This window comes from Ranitomeya imitator, chromosome 2, assembly GCF_032444005.1.
Source record: "Ranitomeya imitator isolate aRanImi1 chromosome 2, aRanImi1.pri, whole genome shotgun sequence".
Taxonomy (NCBI): domain Eukaryota; kingdom Metazoa; phylum Chordata; class Amphibia; order Anura; family Dendrobatidae; genus Ranitomeya; species Ranitomeya imitator.
This window is the reverse complement of record NC_091283.1, coordinates 163,684,878-163,692,717: the sequence shown is the minus strand read 5'-3', so window position 1 is coordinate 163,692,717 and position 7,840 is coordinate 163,684,878.

Genomic DNA, 7,840 nt, shown 5'->3' with positions numbered 1-7,840 from the left:
GAGTTGTGTATCTAATCCAATCCTGTGTGATACTGTCTGCTGAGTTGTGTATCTAATCCAATCCTGTGTGATACTGTCTGCTGAGCTGTGTATCTAATCCTATCCTGTGTGATACTGTCTGCTGAGCTGTGTATCTAATCCAATCCTGTGTGATACTGTCTGCTGAGATGTGTATCTAATCCTATCCTGTGTGATACTGTCTGCTGAGTTGTGTATCTAATCCAATCCTGTGTGATACTGTCTGCTGAGCTGTGTATCTAATCCTATCCTGTGTGATACTGTCTGCTCAGCTATGTATCTAATCCTATCCTGTGTGATACTGACTGCTGAGCTGTGTATCTAATCCAATCCTGTGTGATACTGTCTGCTGAGCTGTGTATCTAATCCTATCCTGTGTGATACTGTCTGCTGAGCTGTGTATCTAATTCTATCCTGTGTGATACTGTCTGCTGAGCTGTGTATCTAATCCTATCCTGTGTGATACTGTCTGCTGAGCTGTGTATCTAATCCTATCCTGTGTGATACTGTCTGCTCAGCTATGTATCTAATCCTATCCTGTGTGATACTGTCTGCTGAGCCGTGTATCTAATCCAATCCTGTGTGATACTGTCTGCTGAGCTGTGTATCTAATCCTATCCTGTGTGATACTGTCTGCTCAGCTATGTATCTAATCCTATCCTGTGTGATACTGTCGGCTCAGCTGTTTATCTAATTGTATCATGCATGATACTGTTTTCTGTGCTGTGTATCTAAGCCTATTATTCGAAACAGCCTGTGATTGTCCTGGGTGGGTAACAGGTGGGCTGCGGACACTTCAGGGGTCTCTCGTTGTGATAATGAAGCCATTTTCTGTATTGTGTGGCACAGCAGGTTGCCGCCAGTTATAAAAACTGTGAAAAGGCAGCAGATAAGGGGCAGACCCTGTGAAGGAGGACGTCTCCGCAAATAGATCCCATTATTATCATTACTTATTATGAGTGACACTTATAGTTACAGAATTAAAAAACTATGGACTGTCCCTTTATGAGATAATGTTATAACATGGGTATGGACTGGTAGATCCAAAAGCTGTGCCCAACCAGGCTGTTAAGGGGGCACTATGGTCACTGTTATAGGGCACGGTCTCTGTTATGGGGGCACTATGGTCACTGTTATAGGGCACTGTTTCTGTTATGGGGGCACTATGGTCACTGTTATGGGGCACTGTCTCTGTTATGGGGGCACTATGGTCACTGTTATAGGGCACTGTTTCTGTTATGGGGGCACTATGGTCACTGTTATGGGGCACTGTTTCTGTTATGGGGGCACTATGGTCACTGTGATTATGTGACAATCCACAACCCGCTTCCATTCAGGAGACATTACGAGGTGTCCTCTGGGACCATCTATCTCACACATACAATACACACAAAGGGGTCTTTCTCTACCTCCACCCCCCAATGCATCACTTTCCCTCCATTTTGAGTGATAAAGGGGCTGTCACAGCAGAAAAGATATATGAGCCCTTTAAATTGTCTTGGCACTAATGGTTTTGTCAGCGGTGTCAGCAAACATCCAGCGATGTGAGAAGATCCACAATATGGCTGCACAATAGTGAGCTGGAGACCATGGCTGCCATTATTAACCCCAAACTCCAAGTTTATTCTTTAGGATGGAGATGGAATACTATATAGAGACTGGGCTGGGAGGAGAGGGCGACTACAAGGAGTAATGACAGGGCAGTGCTGGTGTGATGGGCACAGCCATGCACGTGGATTCTGCAAATTCAGCTCCCAATGCTCTGACTGTTATAACCGGGGAATTAATCATTTTGATTTCAAATCTATCTATCAGTCATATGCTTCAGTTCATCCTTCCTTCCATCCTTCTTTTTTCCTATACATTTTTCCTTCTTTCTTTCCTTTCTTTTTTCTTCCAAATTTTCATCCATCTTCCTTCCTCTCCTCTGTCCTTCCTTCTTTCCTTCCCTGTACTTTCTTTCCAACCTTTCATCTATCTTTCCTTCCCTCTCATCTGTCCTTTCATCCATCTTTCCCTGTTTGTTTCTTTTTTCTTTCCTTTCTCCCTTTCGTCCTTCCTTTCTGCCATACATCCATCCTTTCATAATTCCTACCCTTCCTTCCCTCATTCCCTCTCTCCTTCCCAGATTATTCATGTGGGCACAGAGGGTTCTCTGTCCTCTGTGTCTCCATCCATGGTCCTTTCAATGCTAGGTGTACTTCCCCTACTGGCCACTAGATGTCCCCTCATTCCCCTGCTATGAGCTGTGTATACCGGGCAGGATGCATTATGATGACCTATTACCCATCTATCCCAGATGCAAAAATATCAGAAACGGAAAACAAAACTTTACTAATCTGACAGAAATGCTCATGTGGTGAATGTAATTTGGGGGATATCACTCCTGTCCTCGCCAACTTACTAGCAGGGCGCTGAGCCATCAGCCATGCCAGGATCCCCACGGGGCAGTCAAAGGGCCGAGCACAGGAGTGAAGCCTCAGTCAGAATTAACAAACTGTCTACAAAAACCCTTTGGGTAATCTGTTAGAACCAGTTTTCTTCCCTAAAGGGTAAGAGATTTGTGTGTAAAACTTGACTTTTAATCAAACTAGTTTAATATAAATGGTCTAGATTGTTGTTGAAACACTTGAGTGGTAATACTGTATAATAAGCATAATTTTCCTGTTGGCTATTATTCCTCCTACTTAGATTAGTGGCTGCAGTCCACTAGCTATTGTAGCCTTAGAAGGATATATGCAATAGATACAGAACCACAGAAGCTAATTAAGATTGGCTCATAGCCTCCTTGACATGTTTCGCCTAAACAGGCTTCATCTGGGGCCTGAGGCTAGAATTTTTTAGGCTAATGTTATGAAGCATTGTAGGTTGCACTGTTATGGGGCACTGGCTGGCACTGTTATGGAGCATTGTATGTGGCACTGTGGTTGGCACTGTTATAGAGCACTGGCTGGCTCCCTCATTTGGGTTTTAATGATCTAATATGAGTGGTAATATAGATGGAGTGCCCTCTTTGTTGTTTGGATCAATGTGAGGCCTTTCAATTGAATATTGCGCGGTCCATTTGGACGCAGGCGCAATGGAGACCTAGCGTTACCATGGAGATGCGTGTGCTCCATTCCTCTGCACAGGTGCATAGCGCTCCAAGACGTTATGAGCGTGTGCTGGGTACCGGAAGTACGTCGCACGCCATGCGGTGTGGGCGTCTGACGCGCTTCCGGTTTACATCGATTTAAGAGACACAGGCGGGGAATAAGTACCGCAGCCATCACAGGTATTCACTTCTCCCCTGATGAGTCCATGACAGGACGAAACGCGTTGGGAGACGCTACGTCGCAATAGAGGCCCATCACCCGTTCTTCCTTGACAAAAACAGCATGGTTTGGCTGTAGAAGATGGGTGAGACCAAACCATTTACATGACACTAAACAAATGTGCTTTTGGTTTCCGTATGAAACGGATTGGATTTATGGTATTGCGCTATGGGTGCCTGATTGACTCTATGTGTCACATCTATGTTTATGGTGAAGCATCCAGTTTGATGATGAAGATTATGCTCTGCTTACAGCAATACACCAGATATCGATAAAACTTGTTTGGGAGGGTATGAACCCGACATGCAGATAAGAGTCCCAAGTGTGATACAAATCATGCATCATTTTCGATCTGGGGTCTCTAGTTTTCTGCTGCAACATACATGCTGAGTATAAGATAAAAACTCGCCTTGGGAATATGTGGATATAAGGGTGGCATATTGGTGAGTAAGCTTGTAGCACACATTGGTTTTTGTACAATAACCTGTGAATGGAGCCGGCTGCAGACTAACTTCCACCAATTCTTTTTCCCTGTTTTATTTTTTGGCGATTGCTAGTGGCTAAATAATGTGGCACGTTCCATTTGGGGGTCTACTAATTCTGACTCTATGACAAATTAATGCCGGAACATATCCATAGTGCCATTAGTCTTATATAACCAAGTGACGAGTAATATACAACACAATAACCATCAAAGTTCCTATATAGGACTATATTGTAACTCAGCATATTCTTTTATTTCCTTTTGTGTCTTTGCAATTTCCCTCACTTGGTGGTTTGAGTTCATCTCTTTGTTGTTTGTGTAGTTTAATAAAAGTTAAGTTTTAGGTCCCGTGCTATTTATATATATATTCTTGTGGATTGTATCATGCTTCATTCTATCTCTGTTATGGAGCATTGTAAGTGGCACTTCTATGGGGCACTGTGGCTGGCACTGTTATGGGGCATTGTATGTGGCACTGTGGCTGGCACTGTTGTGGAGCATTGTAGGTAGCACTGTTATTGGGCACTGGCTGGCACTGTTATGAAGAACTGTGGTTGGCACTGTTATGGGGCACTGGCTGGCACTGTCATGGAGCATTGTAGGTAGCACTGTTATGAGGCACTGGCTGGCATGGTTATGGGGCACTGGCTGGCACTGTTGTAGAGCATTGTAGGTAGCATTGTTATGGGGCACTGGCTGGCACTGTTATGAAGAACTGCAGCTGGCACTGTTATGGGGCACTGGCTGGCACTGTTATGGAGCATTGTAGGTAGCACTGTTATGGGGCACTGGCTGCCTCTGTTATGGAGCATTGTAGGTAGCACTTTTATGGGGCACTGGCTTGCACTGTTAAGGAGCACTGCGGCTGGCACTGTTATGGGGCATTGTATGTGGCACTGTGGCTGGCACTGTTATGGACCATTGTAGGTAGCACTGTTATGGGGAACTGGCTGGCACTGTTATGAAGAACTGTGGCTGGCACTGTTATGGGGCACTGGCTGGCACTGTTATGGGGCACTGGCTTGCACTGTTATGGAGCATTGTAGGTAGCACTGTTATGGGGCGCTGGCTCTGTTATGGAGCATTGTAGGTAGCACTTATGGGGCACTGGCTGGCACGGTTATGAAGAACTGTGGCTGGCACTGTTATGGGGCACTGGCTGGCACTGTTGTGGAGCATTGTAGGTAGCACTTTTATGGGGCACTGGCTTGCACTGTTATGGAGCACTGTGGCTGGCACTGTTATGGGGCATTGTATGTGGCACTGTGGCTGGCACTGTTATGGAGCATTGTAGGTAGCACTGTTATGGGGAACTGGCTGGCACTGTTATGAAGAACTGTGGCTGGCACTGTTATGGGGCACTGGCTGGCACTGTTATGGGGCACTGGCTGGCACTGTTATGGGGCACTGGCTGGCACTGTTATGAAGAACTGCGGCTGGCACTGTTATGGGGCACTGGCTGGCACTGTTATGGAGCATTGTAGGTAGCACTTTTATGGGGCACTGGCTTGCACTGTTATGGAGCACTGTGGCTGGCACTGTGGCTGGCACTGTTATGGAGCATTGTAGGTAGCACTGTTATGGGGAACTGGCTGGCACTGTTATGAAGAACTGTGGCTGGCACTGTTATGGGGCACTGGCTGGCACTGTTATGGGGCACTGGCTTGCACTGTTATGGAGCATTGTAGGTAGCACTGTTATGGGGCGCTGGCTCTGTTATGGAGCATTGTAGGTAGCACTTATGGGGCACTGGCTGGCACGGTTATGAAGAACTGTGGCTGGCACTGTTATGGGGCACTGGCTGGCACTGTTGTGGAGCATTGTAGGTAGCACTTTTATGGGGCACTGGCTTGCACTGTTATGGAGCACTGTGGCTGGCACTGTTATGGGGCATTGTATGTGGCACTGTGGCTGGCACTGTTATGGAGCTTTGTAGGTAGCACTGTTATGGGGAACTGGCTGGCACTGTTATGAAGAACTGTGGCTGGCACTGTTATGGGGCACTGGCTGGCACTGTTATGGGGCACTGGCTGGCACTGTTATGGGGCACTGGCTGGCACTGTTATGGGGCACTGGCTTGCACTGTTATGGAGCATTGTAGGTAGCACTGTTATGGGGCGCTGGCTCTGTTATGGAGCATTGTAGGTAGCACTTATGGGGCACTGGCTGGCACGGTTATGAAGAACTGTGGCTGGCACTGTTATGGGGCACTGGCTGGCACTGTTGTGGAGCATTGTAGGTAGCACTTTTATGGGGCACTGGCTTGCACTGTTATGGAGCACTGTGGCTGGCACTGTTATGGGGCATTGTATGTGGCACTGTGGCTGGCACTGTTATGGAGCATTGTAGGTAGCACTGTTATGGGGAACTGGCTGGCACTGTTATGAAGAACTGTGGCTGGCACTGTTATGGGGCACTGGCTGGCACTGTTGTGGGGCACTGGCTGGCACTGTTATGGGGCACTGGCTGGCACTGTTATGGGGCACTGGCTGGCACTGTTATGAAGAACTGCGGCTGGCACTGTTATGGGGCACTGGCTGGCACTGTTATGGAGCATTGTAGGTAGCACTTTTATGGGGCACTGGCTTGCACTGTTATGGAGCACTGTGGCTGGCACTGTTATGGGGCATTGTATGTGGCACTGTGGCTGGCACTGTTATGGAGCATTGTAGGTAGCACTGTTATGGGGAACTGGCTGGCACTGTTATGAAGAACTGTGGCTGGCACTGTTATGGGGCACTGGCTGGCACTGTTATGGGGCACTGGCTGGCACTGTTATGGAGCATTGTAGGTAGCACTGTTATGGGGCACCGGCTGGCACGGTTATGAAGAACTTTTATGCGCTAAAAGCTCTCATTTTTCATATTTCTAGTGCAGTAATGCAGTTCAAATTTCGTGTTCTCAAGTTTGTATGTTCTAGCGCTGCAGTGTGCTGCCCTATTTACTTAACTATATATGAGTTGGCGACTCTAGGTTCAGCACCTGTTCACACTGAGTCTATGTTTGGATGTGCAGGTCAGGTTTTTGAAATGTATTCTCTAGCCTTCTGATCGTGCACTCCGCCTCCTAGCTTCAGGTGTTTTAATTACAGCAGGTCCAATACCCCTCCACAGAGAGAGAGAATTTTAGTCTAAGAAGAGGTTTCACATGTACCCATTCAGATGGAGACGTTTATTCTCAGCGAGGTAAGGCAAGCGTAGGACCTGGTATAAGAGAGATGCCGTAAAGGGGCTACCAGGTACACATAAAATTGGCCATTTTTATGCGCTAAAAGCTCTCATTTTTCATATTTCTAGTGCAGTAATGCAGTTCAAATTTCGTGTTTTCAAGTTTGCATGTTTTAGCGCTGCAGTGTGCTGCCTTATTTACTTAACTATATACGAGTTGGCGACTCTAGGTTCAGCACCTGTTCACACTGAGTCTATGTTTGGATGTGCAGGTCAGGTTTTTGAAATGGCACGGTTATGGGGCACTGGCTGGCACTGTTGTGGAGCATTGTAGGTAGCACTGTTATGGGGCACTGGCTGGCACTGTTATGACGAACTGCGGCTGGCACTGTTATGGGGCTCTGGCTCTGTTATGGAGCATTGTTGGTAGCACTTTTATGGGACACTGGCTTGCACTGTTATGGAGCACTGTGGCTGTCACTGCTATGGGGCACTGGCTAGCACTGTTATGGAGCACTGTGGCTGGCACTGTTATGGAGCATTGTATGTGGCACTGGTTGGCACTGTTATGGAGCACTGGCTGGCTCTGTTATGGAGCATTGTAGGTAGCACTTTTATGGGGCACTGGCTTGCACTGATATGGAGCACTGTGGCTGGCACTGTTATAGGGCATTGTATGTGGCACTGTGGCTGGCACTGTTATGGAGCATTGTGGCTGGCACTGTTATGGGGCACTGGCTGGCGCTGTTGTGGAGCATTGTAGGTAGTACTTATGGGCACTGGCTGGCACTATTATGAAGAACTGTGGCTGGCACTGTTATGGGACAGTGGCTGGCACTGTTGTGGAGCATTGTAGG